General features: G+C 40.1%; 1 pseudogene; it reads right to left on the reverse strand.

Moving 5' to 3' along the window:
• Positions 1 to 3,339: 3,339 nt before the first annotated feature.
• On the reverse strand, positions 3,340 to 4,377 carry LOC143640206 (RNA-binding protein 3 pseudogene; annotated as a pseudogene).
• Between the last annotated feature and the right edge of the window lie 12,342 nt (positions 4,378 to 16,719).

The raw sequence follows: 16,719 nt of genomic DNA on the forward strand, positions 1-16,719 counted from the left end.
AATAAAATGTAGCAATATATATGCCAATCAAAATTTATCATGAAATATATATCATCCACATATCTAAAAATATTCATTTTACTGAACATGGATTTATGTATGATGTTGTTCACTAGGAAGCTCACCCATAGGTTGAATTTTCAGTTCCATCAGTATTTAGGGGAAGTTATCTATTCTCATAATTTGTATATTCCAAAGTCAGTGAGCTCACAAGAATGTACGTGTGTTACCAGGTAGGAGTCTATATATGCATAAAAATATACATGTTCTAAAGAGGCTACAGAGAAAAGGAGACAGGAATTTACATATGTGTTAACTTTGAAAACTCATGGAGAAATATTACAATGAAAAGTTGACTAGATTCATAACACATATCCTTGATAAAGGAGAAGGAAAATCCAAGTATACACCATGCCTCCTACAAAAGGCCTGTATTTCTATTCTGTTAGGTTTCTTTTTCTCCATCATTTTAGGATAAGTAGTCAAAGTCGAGTAGGGTATAGGTTAGTGTCGGGAATTCAGTATTTCAAATGGAAAATAGGATAATGTATCCAATGTGTATGCAAATATGTGCTACACAATAATCTTCCCACTCTCACCTAGAACAATGCCTTGACATTACCTTTGCCCCAAGTGAGACACAATTAGAGGAGAAGAGTAAGAAAATCTGTGAATACATATCTGGAATGGAAAATTCTCAGGAGTTCTCAACCTGGGAGCAGGTAGAGGAGTTTCCAGAAGTAAGGGATTGGGTAAACACTCCACAACCATGGAGGTCTGCTGGAAATAAGACTTCTGGAGAAACTGCCTCTGAGGTGTGGCACTTGAAATATATGTTGTTGTCAGTAGCTTTGTCTTCATTTGTAGTGAAACCATCAAAGCTGGGTCTGAATCTATGTGACCTGGAGAACATGGTTTCTTATTTTCCAATGAACCTGAGGCAGCAGTGCTGATTTTTCTCTTTGTAGGTAAACAGAGGCCACTGGGCCAAAGTGTCTAACCGTGTGGACGATGAAGCCATTTAGTCATCCTTCAATTTTCATGGTGTTTCTTGGTGCTGAACTGGGAGTTTGGTATTTGCTTCAAGAAATAAAAGGAGTTCAACTGGGACATAGTGTTGGAGGGAGTTCTGTGACATGTGGTGGGTCAGAGTCTCCAGGAGAACGCACCAATCAGCTTCTATCCCACATAGCTTGCCCCCTTGACCATAGCAACCTGATTCTGAACATTGCCCTGAAACCTCTCCATATAACAAGATGCCTTTGCATATAAGGGTCTGCTGGGTGCACCATGTCAGCTAAAAGCCATTTGGAAATCAATGGCAGATCCACATGGCACCACCATAAATATTTTATCACACACCTGCACACCACAGCTCTGGGCCAAATACTCCGCAGTCTCCATCTAACCGGCATCTCTGTTCTACACCACTTTCATTATACCCAATCAATCAAGGCACTGTCTGGTACACTAATGATGAGCAACAGAACATCAAAGGTTCTCCAGTGCCACCTCATCATGCGAATTTCAAAAATTTCATGGTATTTATCTAGCCATTTTACAAGGATGAAGTTGGAGGCATTATTTGTTTCAATTCTTTCAGGAATTATTCAATGTTGAGGAAGCTCATTTCAAAGAAAGTTCTGGAGAACTCTCACAGGCAAGGCTTTCCAAAGAGTGGCCAAATAGTCACATGAAGCCAGGCCAATTGAGGTCTACAATGTGAAGTCCATGTGTGTTTTGACTCTCAACTATGTCTGGCAAGTATTTCAAAATAATATCATAAGATATTCTGTCTGAGATTCCCAGTGCTCTGTGGAAAGCCACCCCGGGCCTAGATCTCAGTTTCAACGGGCGACTCTCATGGGTGGCCGCCTAAAATCCCAACACAAATCATGGCAATACTTCTCTGAGGTAAGTTCCAGAACTCAGTCTCTAAGGGGAATCACACCAGAGTTCAAGCCCTGGTGGACCCAGTCATCTCTTCCGACTGCCACATAAATGACCACAAGGAAAACCAAAAAACTCCCAAATGGCCCTCATCTTCTTCCATATAGACGCTCATCATAACCTCTGGCTTGACGTTTCCTTGAGGGGCACAGCCCAAGACAGTGTCCAAAATAATCTCCTTTTCCTCTCATTTGCCTAAAGTCAAGGTGGCCTCGAGACCCATTCTGTGAACCAGGAGTGATCAAATAACCCTGACTTTAGTACTGCTCTGCTTCTCTAATTTGAGGCCTACTGTCTGTGGAGTATAGATTCTTGATGTGAATTGGAGTAATGAAAAAACCCAATAACCCATTGGCTACCCTCTGCAGGGTTTTGAAGAACTCATTTGACCCAATAAATCCCTATTCTCAATTTATGGAGGTCAGGAACTTTACAGAGGAAGGTGAGAGACTTCATCCTCAATGAATGCTTTTTGGGCCATTTTGGTTTTTGATGTGCCTTCTGGAAAGTTACATATGTTTATTTTTTTGGTTTTAGTGCCTTCTGGAATGTTACATAATTTTTTTCATTAGACATTATTGCCAGAGTTCCTATCTTCATCCCAGTGCAGGTGAAATCAAAGATAATTCCAATCTACAGCTTCTGCAATAGCCATCCCTGTACTGCTTGCAGAACTTGCCTGGACACATGTGAACTCACCTAAATGCATTGTGAACTATCTGTTGGTGCAGCGACTTGTCGTAGTGTTGGGGTATATTTGCTGATGATGTCATCGGTGGTACAATTTTTCCAAAAGGAGCCGTCAATTGGCTTGGTGTATCTTCCTCCCTTCTGCGTGTCATGATCGTCCAGCTAAAATTTGGGGGGGCCAACAGAGGTGAGGCAAAGAACCTCACCCACCCCCGCTGGTACAAAGACCTCTCCACAGGTGTGGCTCTATACTGGACGGGTAGTCAGTGACGGGTAAGATCCAATTGCAATGGTACCAACTTAACGGGTAAAGACCATATGTACTATTGGACAACCTAAGGCAGGCACGGTCCCTAAGCCACATGCGTGTTGTTTAAACAGAGAGGGGAAGATGTTGAGAGCCACAGCCGAAGGGGCCCCAGCAAAATTCCTGCTGCCAGCAAACTTCCAGCTGCCGGCTGATGATTGGCTCACAGCGGCCCCAGCAACAACTAGCTGATTGGCTCCTCTGCGGTGATGCTCAATGGGCTGGTTCCCTGCCCTTTCAGAGCACAAAACTGCTCATTGGGGGACTTTTTTTTTTTTTTTTACAGGTTTCATATTTTTAATCAGTTCTGTGAAGAATATCCTAAACACTACAAGAGACACAACAGAATATTTTTTCTTCCAGCATTAAAAAAAAATGACATTCACAAACATTTTAAAGAGGCTTGTCTGTATAATCAGGGTGGTGATCTTGAATTTTAAGAAAAATTTATCATGTTCTTGACACAGATTGTTTATAGATACATTTAGAAATTGCTTTCTAGTCATGATAAACATTGTGTACAAGTTTTTAAAATGCCCCAACTTTAGCTTTAAAAAAAATTAGTCTGGCTAAACTTTTCCTTTTGCCAGAAGCAATGATCCTGAGAGCCCAAACTAAAAACTTGGTAAAAAGAAAAATACCTGGGGGCCTAACAAATGTGCTATAATTTGTCTTTAAATGAGAAAAAAATTTTTACATGGAGCTTTTTAAAAGGTCTTTTAACAAGCTACCTTGGGAGCTCAATTGAAAAATAGAAGTTGATGTACTAAAACAGATGTTTCAGCGCAGCTCCAAAAATCTTTATAAATACAGCGATTTGGAAGGACGATCCTGGATCAGAAGTGTTATTCCTTGTGTATCTACTTAACGTGTGCATGCCTCAACTCAGTTGTCATAATTGTCTCGATAATTTCCTCCTGAGTAGCGCTCATAGCCACCCTGGCTGCCACTATAGTCTCGGGACCGTCCATATCCATATCCATATCCTCCAGGTCGACTGTCATACCGGCCACTCCCATAGCCCTGGTCCCCACCACCTCTACAGTAGCTGCGACCACGCCCATGGGCCCCAAAGGCACCCCCTCTGGTGCCCCGGGCAGACTTGCCTGCATGGTCCACCCGGATCTGACGACCATCCAGGGACTCTCCATTCATGGCTTTCATGGCATCTGAGGCATGTTCTGGATTGGTGAAGGTGATGAAGCCAAAACCCCGGGATCGCTGAGTCTCCCGGTCCTTGACAACAACCACCTCAGAAATAGGCCCAAAGCTGCTGAAGTGGTCTTCCAGCGCCTGCTCATCAGTATTGAAGTTGAGTCCTCCCACGAACAGCTTCCCTTCTTCAGAAGACATGGCAGTGAATTTGAGTCCTGGAAATTGAAAAGTAAAAGCGCTGGAGAGACAGGAAGCTCTGAGGAGCAGGAAGAATAGGGAGAGGGGGACTTTTTTTGACTTTGCCCACATGACCCAGCCAATCGGCCTCAAGAGCAGGAGGATTCTGGGAGACAGAGAGAGGCTCATGTGGGAGGGAGAGGTTTTGGGAAGCCAGAGGTGGCAGTTGGGGCTCTGAAGGTTTTTCCTGAGAGGCTGTTTTGTTTGGTGTGTGTGGTGCTAAAAATAAAGTTCGTTTCTTTTGGCAAGTGGCTCCTGATTGTGCCCAGCAAGACTGCGGCATTACCCTAATATTTCTACAATAACTGACCCAGTTTAACATCAATGCAAGTAGATTCCTGTGGGAGAGGACATGATGTGTATTTTGACGTTCATTTTTATGTAACAGTGGTACATTACTATTTCTTCAGTTTATGCACATCATAGGATATATATTTGATCCACAAGTTCACAAATATATAGGCATTTGTTTCACTTTCAATCACTTTCTGCTTCAAAACACATGTATTCCTCCAGGTTTCTTGACTGGTCTTTTCATGAGACTTCTTTCCAAACACATTATTTCCGATTTCCATAATCACTTTTGAAGCAAAACTCACACATTCTTCATGAAAAACCATAATGCTGATATAACCATTAGATATATTACTGGTTGGAATGAAGGATTGTATATCAATGTAAGATTTTCTGTATATTTTCAGATATCAATTCAATCCATTATTTAAAGTTAGAACCAGTTATAATATTTCTTTACAGTATGGTCTATTCATGCATTATCTCTATAATTATAGACACAGTGTACACCATTTTTACCTCCAAAAATAATTTATACATCTTCAAAATATTGCTCCCAGAAATGGTGGAAGAAATACTCATGTCACCTGATCTACATATACATTTTACCACAGTAGTATTCTGCACACAGAAAGAAGAGGTCAAACTTATGTTTGTACCAAAGCCTAAATGAAAAGTGAGCATGGATTACGGAAAACATCCATGTCCATGTTGCCTAATGCTCTCAAATTTCATCCTATTGGTGACTACATGTTTGTTTCTTCCTAAGATTATATATTCAAACTCAAGCCTGTTGAAAATGTATAATTCTATCACTCACTTTATACTTTGCCTGATATCCTAATGTCAATTGATATCTGCATTCCTACTTTTTTCCCCAGTTCATCCTTTTGACAGACTCTCCACATGTGCTGACAATTACATTCACTCTATCCGAAACCCTACAGCTAAAGATCTTTTTATCCAAATCCTATACTCACTCTTCTTTCAAAACCTACCAACTATCTTACTAATCCTACAAATTATCCCTTTTTGACTGGATGTTCTCTTCAACATTCAATAAACCAAGGTACAAGTAATTATGCCATTGTATATTGATTTATCTGAGACATCTGTGCAGAATATAATTCACAGCTAAGAATCCCAGCTAAGGGTCCAATGCAATTCTGTGCTTCAAATATTACCTAGATGTCTGTTTTCATACTTATAATTCACTTATATTCTTATAAATATCGCACGTTCCCAATACCATAATTCATCCCGCAGAATGATTCCTAACCCAAATGGAACATGTTATTAACCCTGACCATACACTGTTCTCTCAATCTAACTTTACTGAAGAGCAGGGACAGAGTTGGTCTTTCAATACAGAAATTAGGGATCTTCCACTTGCTGAGAACCTCCAAAGTCATTAAAGAAATGATCCCAGGATTAAATGTAGGCAGCTATGAATGACGTCAGAGAGCAAAAGTCATCTTCCATGACAAACAACCTGGTTAGCATGAAGGGATGTGTCTGAATCAACATTTCTTTTCTTAATGTATAGAAGATGGACCAAACCAGGCCTATCTGGAGAGCTTTTTTTGGGTGCCTATGGTTGATATACCATGCAAAATTCTGAAAGTTTCACTGGAAGTAGGGGCAGCCTCCAACTCATTGGACTCTTGGAAGCAACTGTTAGGACAAATTGGTTGCCAAGGCAGTAACCTGATTCAGTTCCTGAAGGAAGTGACCTACGTCACTTCCTTGGTGAAGGAATTCTCTGAACTTGGGATCCATGAAGACAGGCACCCAGAGCCAGTCCCAGTCCCAGTCCCAGTGGGCTCACTTGTTCGGTTTTACCAAGGACAGGGTCAGTCTTTCTTGGTACCTACCTATGTGAGGATGGCCAAAGGCCAGGAGAGCTCTGAAGAGAGACCTTTTCTGAGAAAGCAGGTAGTGGCTCACCGCTGGCTCCTGACAACTTCACAGAGTTGGCCAAGGAGACCAGATCTGAGTCAGGACAGGACATTTCGGGAGAACATTGTATGGCCCACCAGTCAGAGGACACTCTGGATAGTCACAGACCTACTTGGGGGAAGGAGGTGCCTTTGTGGGAGTGGTTGTGGTTTTGTGGTTTTGGAACATGTTCTGAGAATAGGTAGAAAATGCGGTTTGTTTGGTTTGGATTGCACTGTTTCTAGTAAGTCGTTTGACATGTGAGTGTTTCTATGTCTGTGTATCCCACTGTGTCTGTGGTTGTAGACATTAGAAAAGAGAATGAATTAATGGATGTGTCCTGTCTAGTAGAAAGCTTCCTGGCATTCATCCTGCCCAATTGATGAATGGACCGCGGCTTGCCTTCTGGATGGGCAAAACCTACTATCTTCCTAAGATCCTGTTTTCTTCCTGAATTCTGGGCACTCTCCAGAATAGGCTCATGGTTTTGTTTTCAAGATATATACAACCTCCAAGCTCTGTGACATGAACATGTACTTGATAGCTGAAGTGAATGGGGAGCATCTAAGAAAACTCAGATATCAGTGTGACCAGAAAGTCTCAGTGGAGAAACCCTGCTTTGGGTCTTTTGCTTACCTGTTTTTCTGTTGCCCTAAATGTCAGGAAGGTCTTTGCCTCTGGCCACCCCTTTGTGAAGCCTGAAGAAAACAGTTTTCAAATGAAAATGAATGGGCATCACCTGTTGCTCTTTGCTTAATTGCTTTGTAAAAGGATGTGTCTGAATCAGCCTCTTGGTTCTGTGTGAGGTTGTGGCTTAGATTCTCAGCACCTGATGCATCTAAAGATAGATTCCATGTGTGCATTCAAAACAGAAATGGCAAATGAGTCTCTTGCCTTCCTCTATTAGATTCCTGACCTTCATCAAGTAAGAATCAGGATCCTTTTATTCAAATGAGTTCTTTGAACCCCTGCAGAAGTGCTTGGGTTTTCTGATGACTCCAAATCACATAAAGAATCTATACCTGACAATCAGTAGGCCTCAAATTGGAAAAGCAGAACAGTATTAACTACATCCCTATTTGATCAGTTCTGGTTCACAGGAAGGGTGTGTAGGCCACCCTGACTTTCGGCAAATTAGGGGCAAGGGAGCTTATTTTGGACAGTGTCTTGGTCTGCGCCCCTCATGGAAACCTCCAGCGAGAGGTTATGATGAGTGTCTATATGGAAAAACATGAGGGCCATGTGGGAGTGTTTTGGTTTCAATTGTGGTCATTTGTGTGGCAGTTGGAAAAGATGACTGTGTCCACCTGGGTTTCAACTCTTGTGGGATTCCCCTTGGAGACTGAGTTCTGGAACTGACCTTAGAGAAGTATTGCCTTGAATTTGTGTTGGGATTTTCGGAGGCCACACATGAGAGTCACCCTTGGAAACTGAGATCTAGGCCCAGGGTGGCTTTTCACAGAGCACTGGGAATCTCAGCGAGGATATCACTTGATTATATTCTGAAAGACTTGGAAGCAATAGTTGAGAGTCAAAACACACATGGACCTCACATTGTAGACCTCAATGTGGCTGGCTTTATGTGACATTGGGCCAGTCTTTCGGAAGACTTGCCTGTGAGAATTCTCTAGAGCTTCCATTGAAATGAGCTTCCTCAACATTTAATGGTTCCTGAATGAATTGAAACCCACAGTACCTCCAACTTCATCCTTGAAAAATGGCTAGAAAATACCATGAAATTTTTGAAATTTCCATGACCAGCTGGCACTGGAAAACCATTTGATGTTCTGTTGCTTATCATGAGTATACAAGACAGTGCCTGGTTTGACTGAGTTTCATGATAATGGTGTAGAAAAGAGATGCCAGTAAGTTGGAGCCTGCTGAGTAGTGGGCCAAGAGCAGTAGAGTGTAGGTGTGTGAGAAAACATCTGTGGTGCGGCCACGTGGATCTGCCATTGGCTTAGAAATGGTTTGTGACTGACATGTGCAGCTAGCAGACCTTTGGATGTAAAGGCATCTTGTTGAATGGAGAGGTTTCAGGGCAATGTTCAGAATCATATTGCTATGGTCAAGGGGGCAACTATGTGTGATAGAAGCCTGCTTGGTACATTCTCCTGCCGATCCTGACCACAACACGTGACAGAACTCCCTGCAGCACTGTATCGCAGTTAAACTCCTTTATTTCATAAAGTAAATACCAAACTTTCAGTGCAGCATCAAATAACATGACGAAATGTGAAGGATGATCAAATGGCTTCACAGTCCACACGGGGAGACACTTAGCCCCCAGTAGCCCCAGTTTGCCTACAAAGAGAGAATTCAGCACTGCTGCCTCGTGTTTATAGGAAAATAAAAAACCATGTTCTTCAGGTCACATAGATGCAGACTCAGCTTTGATGGTCTCACTACAAAGGAAGCTAAAGCTCCTGACAACAACATATATTTCAAGTGCCCAACCTCAGAGGCATTTTCTCAAGAAGTCTTAAGGCCGACACAGCTCCATGTTTGTGGTATTTACCCTGTCCCTTACTTTTGGAAACTCCTCTACCACCTTCAAGGTTGTGAACTCCTGAGCATTTTCCATTCCAGATATTTATTATGAACTCAAACAACAACAAGTGCTGGTGAGGATGTGGAGAAAAGGGTAAACTTGTACATTGCTGGTGGGACTGCAAATTGGTGCAGCCAAATTGGAAAGCAGTATGGAGATTTCTTGTAGAACTGGGAATGGAACCACCATTTGACCCAGGTATTCTCCTTCTCAGTCTATTCCCTAAAGACCTAAAAAAAATGCTACAGGGAAACTGCTACATTGATGTTCATAGCAGCACAATTTACAATAGCAAGACTGTGGAATCAACCTAGATGCACTTCCATAGATGAATGGATAAAAAATGTGGCATTTATACACAATGGAATATTACTCTGCATTAAAAAATGACAAAATGATATAATTTGCAGAGAAATGGATGGCATTAGAGAAGATTATGCTAAGTGAAGCTAGCCAATCCGTAAAACCAAATGCCAAATGTCTTTATTGATATAAAGAGAGTAACTAAGAACAGAGTAGGGACGAATAGAATGAGAAGAAAATTAACATTAAACAGGGATGAGAGGAGGAAGGGAAAGGGAGAGAGATGGGAAATTGCATGGAAATAAAAGGAGACCCTCAGGGTTATATAAATTACATACAAGAGGAGGTGAGGGAAAGGAAAAAATTATACAAGGGGGAGAAATGAATTACAGTAAAGAGGTAGAGAGAGAAGAGGGGAGGGGAGGTAAGGGGAGGGGGATAGTAGAGGTTAGGAAAGGCAGCAGAATACGACAGACACTAGTATGGCAATATGTAAATCAATGGATGTGTAACTGATGTGATTCTGCAATCTGTTTACGGGGTAAAAATGGGAGTTCATTACCTACTTGAATCACAGTGTGGAATATGATATATCAAGAACTATGTAATGTTTTGAACAAGCATAAATAAAAATTAAAAAAAAAAGAAAACTAACTTTGGTGAATGGTGCAAAGAAATCCTAATATTTCTACAGTAACTGACACAGTTTAACATCAATGCGAGTAGATTCCTGTGGGACATGATGTGTATTTTGATGTTCATTTTTATTCAACACTGGTACATTACTATTTCTTCAGTTTATTCACATCATATTATAATATTTCATCCACAAGTAATCAAATTTATCGTCATTTTTTTCAATTTCAATCACTTCCTTCTTCAGAACTCATGAATTCCTCGGTGTTCCTTGACTGGCCTTTTCATGAGACTTCTTTCCAAACACATTATTTTCGATTTCCATAATCACTTTTGAAGCAAAACTCACACAAACTTCATGATAAACCGTAACCTAATATTAACATTAGGTGTATAACTGGTTGTCATGAATGATTGCATATCAATATAAGATTTCTTATATATTTTCAGATATCAATTCAATCCATTACTTAAAGTGGAACAAGTTATATTATTTATTGAAATTAAGGTCTATTCATGCATTATCTGTATATTCATAGAAACAGGGTACACCTCTTTTTACCCCCAATGCTAATTTATACGTCTTCAAAATACTGCTCCTAGAAATGGTGGAAGAAATAATCATGTCATCTGATCTACACACACATTTTATCACAGTAATATTCTGGAAACAAAATGCAAAGGTCCCACTTAGGATTGTACCAAAGTCTAAATGGAAAGTGAACATGGATTACTAACAACATCCATGTCCATGTTGCCTAATGCTCTCAAATGTCAATCCTATTGGTGACCTACATATTTGTTTCTTCCTAAGATTAGATATTCAATCTCAACCCTGTTGAAAATGTCTTATCCTATCACTCACTTTATACTTTGCCTGATTTCCTAATGTCTCTATTGATATCTGCTTTTCTACAAATTTTCCCCATTTCATCATTGTGTCTGATTTCTTCATATGTGCTGACATTTATATTCATTCACTGCCCGAAAAAAAATTGCTAAAGAACTTTTGTTACATATCCTATACTAACTCTACTTGCTAAACATAACGACTATCTTCTTAATCCTACCGACAATCCCTTTGACTGGATGTTCTCTTCAGCATTCAATCATCCAAGGTTCAAGTTCCTCTGCCATTGTATATCGATTTATTTGAGACATATGTGCACAATTCAAAGCTAAATATCCCAATCAACTGCCCAAAGCCCTTCTGGGATTCAAATATTACTTTGATTTCTGTTTTCATTCATATATTTAACCACGATATTCTTATAAATATCACAGGTTCCCAATACGATTATTCATCCAGCAGAATGATTCCTAACCCAAATCGAACATGAAATTAACCCTAACCATATACTGTTCACTCAATCTAACTTTACAGAAGAGCAGAGACAGATTGTTCTTACAATACAGGAATGTAGGGGATGCTCCACCTGTTAAGAACCTCAAAGGTCCATGCAGAAATGATCCCTGGAGAAGATGTAGGCAGCAATGAAGGACCTGAGATACAAAAAGTCATTTTCCATGGCAAACAACCTGGTCAGGATGAAGGGTTTTGTCTGAATCAGCCTCTATCTTCTTACTGTAGAGAAGATGGACCAAACCAGGCTTGTGTGGAGAGCTGTTCTCGGGTGCCTAAGGTTGATATACCATTCTAAGTTGTGAAAGTGCCAAAGGAAGTAGGGGCAGCCTCCATCTCATGGGACCCTTGGAAGCAACTGTTAGGACAAAGTGGTTGCCAAGGCAGTGACCTCATTCAGTTCTTAAAGGAAGTGACCTACCTCACTTCCTTGTTGATGGAACTTTCTGAACTTGGGACCAAGGAAACCAAGCACCAGAGCCAGTCCCAGTCCCAGTCCAAGTGGTCTCATTTGTTTGGAATCACCAAGGACAGAGTCAGTCTTCTTGGTACTGACTGATGTGAGGATGGCCAAATGCCAGGAAAGATCTGAACACGGGCCTTTCCTGACTAAGTATGTAGTGGCTCACCCCTGGCTCCTGATGCTTCACAGAGTTGGACAAGGAGACCAGATCTGAGACAGGACAGACCATTAACGGGGAACATAGTATGGCAAACCTGTCAGAGGGCACTCCGGATAATCACAGCCCTACTTTGGGGAAGGAGGTGTCTTTTTGAGTGTAGGTGTGTGGTTTTGTCTCTGTTCTGAGAATAGGTAGAAAAGGAGGTTTCTTTGGTTTGGAGTGAACTGTTTCTAGTAAGTCGTTTTACATGGTGAGTGTTTCTATTTCTGTGTATCCCACTGTGTCCGTGGTTGTATACATTATAAAAGAGAATGCATCAATGCATGTGTCCTCTTTAGTAGAAAGCTTCCCAGTATTCATCCTGCCCATTTAATGAATGGAGCGTGGTTTCCATATTGATAGGCAACACCTACTACCTTTTTAAGTCCCTGTTTTCTTTCTGAATTCTGACAACCCTTCAGAATAGGCTCTTGGGTTTGTGTCCAAGATATGTACCACCTCCAATCTCTGTCACATGGCCATGTACTGGATATCTGAAGGGAATGGCCAACATCTCAGAAAACTCAGATATCAGTGTAACCAGAAAAGTCTCAGTGGAGAAACCCTGCTTTGGCTCTTTTGCTAACCTATTGTTCTGTTGCCCTGAATCTCAGGATGTCTTTGCCTCTGGCCACCCCTTTGGGAAGCCTGAGGAAAACATTTTTTCAAAAGAAAATGAAGGGCATCACCTGTGGCTCTTTGCTTAATTGCTTTGAAAAAAGATGTGTCTGAATCAGCCTCTTGGCCCTGTGTGAGGCAGTGGCTTAGATTCTTAGCACCTGATGGATTAAAAGAAAGATCCCATATGTCCATCCAAAACCAAAATGGCAAATATTCACTCATTGTGAATGAATTCTTTTACCTTCCTCTGTTAGGATCCTGAATTCCATCAAGGGAGAATAGGAATCCTTTGGGCCAAATGAGTTCTTCAAATCTCTGAAGAGGGGCTTGGTATTTCTCATGACTCAAATTCACATAAAGAATCTAAACCACAGAGTCAGAAGGCCTCAAATTGAAAAACCGAGCAGTATTAATGGCAGGCCTATTTGATCACTCCTGGTTTACAGGAAGTGTGTCCAGGCCACCTTGATGTTAGACAAATGAGGGGAACAGGACCTTAATTTGGACACTGACTTGGGCTGTGGACCTCATTGAAAACTCCAGCCAGACGTTATAAGGAGTGTCTATATGGAAGAAGATGAGGACAATGTGGGAGTGTTTTGGTTTTAATTGTGGTCATTTGTGTGGCGGTTGGAAGAGATGACTGTTCCACTGGGCTTGAACTCTGGTGTGATTTCCCTTAGAGACTGAGTTCTTTAACTGACCTCAGAGAAGTATTGCCATGAATTGTGTTGGGATTTTAGGAGGCCACACATGAGAGTCGCCCTTGGAACCTGAGATGAGGCCCAGGTTGGATTTCCACAGAACACTGGGAATTTCAGCCCGGATATTACATACAATTTTTCTTAAAGACTTGGCAGCCATATTTGAGTTTAAAACACACATGGACCTCACATTGTAGATCTCAATGGGCCTGGCTTCATGTGACATTTTGACCACCCTTAGGGAAACCATGCCTGTGAGAGTGCTCCAGTGCTTTCATTGAAATTAGCTTCTTCACCATTTAATGGTTCCTGAATTAATTGAAGCCCTCAGAGCTGCAAACTTCATCCGTGAAAAATGGCTAGAAAATTACCATGAAATTTTTGATATTTTCATGTTCAGCTGGCACTGAAAAAACTTTGGATGTCCTGTTTCTGATCCTGAGTATACCAGACACTGCCTTGATTGACTTTGTTTCATGAAAATGGTGTAGAACAGATATGCCAGTAAGTTGGAGCCTGGTGAGTAGTTCGCCTAGAGCAGTGGTATGCAATTGTGTGATAAAACATCTGTGTTGCGTCCATGTGGATCAGCCATTGGCTTCCAAATTGCTTGTGACTGATATGGTGCAGCCAGCAGACCCATATATGTAAAGGCATCTTGTTATATGGAGAGGATTCACTGCAATGTTAAGAATCATATTGCTATTCTCAAGGGGGCAATCTACGTGGGATAGAACCTGGGTTGGTGCATTCTCCTGAAGACCCTGACTCACCACACCTTAAAAAACTCCCTCCACCACTCTGTCCCATTTTAACTCCTTGTATTTCTTGAAGTAAATACCAAACGCCCAGCGGAGCAGCGAGAAACACCACGAAAATTGGAGGATGACCAATTGGCTTCACAGTCCACACTGAAAGACACTTAGACCCCAGTGTCCATAGTTTACCTACAAAGAGAGAATTCAGCACCGCTGCCTCATGTTCATTGGATAATAAGAAACCATGTCCTCCAAGTAACATAGATGCAGACCCAGCTTTGATGGTCTCTCTACAAAGGAACTAAATCTCCTCAGAACATCAAATATTTCAAGTGCCCACCCTTAGAGGCAGTTTCTCAAAAAGCATTTAGGCCAGCAGAGCTGCATGTTTGTGGAATGTTTACCCTGTCCCTTACTTTTAGAATCTTCTCTACCACCTCCAAAGTTGTAAACTCCTGAGTATTCTCCATTCCAGATATATTCACAGATTTTCTAGCTCTTATCCTCTAATTGTGTCTTACTTGAGAAGAATGTAATGTCAAGGCATTGTTCTGGATGAAAGTGGGAAGATTTTTGTGTAGCACATATTTGCATACACATTGGATTCAATTTCCTATTTTCCATTAGAAATGCTGAATCCCTGAAACTAACATATACCCTATTAGACTCTGACTACTAATCCTAATATGATGGAGAAAAATAACACAAACAGAATAGAAATACAAGCAGTTTAGAGGAGGTATGTTTTATAGTTGGAGTTGCCTTTTGCATGGTATAGTGTAGCAGTTATAAATCTAGTCAATTATTTGTTGAAATAGTTCTCCATGCGTTTTTAAAGTTAACAAATAAGTGAATTCCTGTCCCCCTTTCTCTGTAGCCTATTGAGCACACGTATTTTTATATGCACATATAGAATCCTACCTGGTACCAAACATACATTCTTGTGAGGTGGCTGACGTGGCAGATACAAATTGGAAGAAGAGATCACTCCTCCTAAACGCTGCTTGAACTGATAATTCAAATGTGAGTGAGCTTCCTAGTTGAACAACATTATACATAAATCCATGTTCAGTAAAATGAATATATTTGGATCTGTGGATGATATACATTTCATGGTGAATTTCGTTTGGCATATATATTGCAATTTTTAATGTCTCTCTCTGTTTGTGTATATAAATATGTATATATATATATATATATATATATATATATATATATATATACACTCTCAAGATTTTTCAAAACATGAAATATGTGTCTTATTACACACTTCCTAAATTCATTCATATTTATGTTGTGGATTTATAATCAACTTTTCACAAGATTATTCTCAGAAATATTCATCCACCTGAAATACGTAATTGTTTCTTTTTACTGTTTCCACCCCAGATATGCATTCACGGATTTTCAAACTCTTCTACTCTAATTGTGTCTTACTTGGGGTGAAGGTAATGTAAAGGCATTGTTCTGGATGAGAGTGGGAAGATAATTGTGTAGCACATATTTTATACACGTTGGATTCATTTTCCTATATTCCATTGAAAATACTGAATCCCTGACAATAACCCATACCCTACTATACTTTGTCTACTAATCCAAATATGATGGAGAAAAACAACCCAAACAGAATTTAAATACAAGCAGTTCAGAGGAGGCATGGGGTATAGTTGGACTTGCCATTTGCATGATAAATGGTAGGTGTTATAAATCTAGTCAATTTTTAATTGAAATAGTTCTCCATGTGTTGTTATAGTTAACAAATATGTAAATTCCTCTCTGCCTTTCTCTGTAGCCTATTCAGCACATGTATTTTTATATGCTTAAATAGAATACCTGGTATCACACGTTCATTTTTGTGAGGTGACTGACTTGGCAGATACAACTTGTGAGAAGAGATCACTCCTCTAAACGCTGTTGGAACTGAAAATTCAAACTATGGGTGAGCTTTCTAGTAGAACAACATTATACATAAATCCTTGTTCAGTAAAATAAATATTTTTGCATCTGTGGATGCTCTATATTTTATGATGAACTTCAATTGGCATATATATTCCTACATTTTAATGTCTGTGTGTGTGTTTTGTGTGTGTGTGTGTGTGTGTGTGAGTGTGTGTGTGTATATACATATATATAATTATATGTGTATATATATACACATATATATAATTATGAATATATATATATATATATATATATATATACACTGTCCTGATTTTTAAAATATGAAATATATGTATCTTAAATACACTCCCTAAGTTCATCCATGTTCAAAAATGTGAATTTATAATAAACTTTTCACAAAATTATTCTCAGAAATATTCATCCACCGGAAATACACATTTGTTTCATAGTTCTGAAAACTAACTTCAGTAAATGGTGCTTACAAATCCTAATATTTGTACAGTAACTGACCCAGATTAACATCAATCAAGTAGATTCGTATGGGACATGATGTGTATTCTGACGTTTATTTTCATTCAACACTGGTACATTACTATTTCTTCAGTTTTTACAAATCATAGGAAATATATATTTCATCCACAAGTTCAC

Source organism: Callospermophilus lateralis, unplaced genomic scaffold (assembly GCF_048772815.1).
Source record: "Callospermophilus lateralis isolate mCalLat2 unplaced genomic scaffold, mCalLat2.hap1 Scaffold_1365, whole genome shotgun sequence".
NCBI lineage: Eukaryota > Metazoa > Chordata > Mammalia > Rodentia > Sciuridae > Callospermophilus > Callospermophilus lateralis.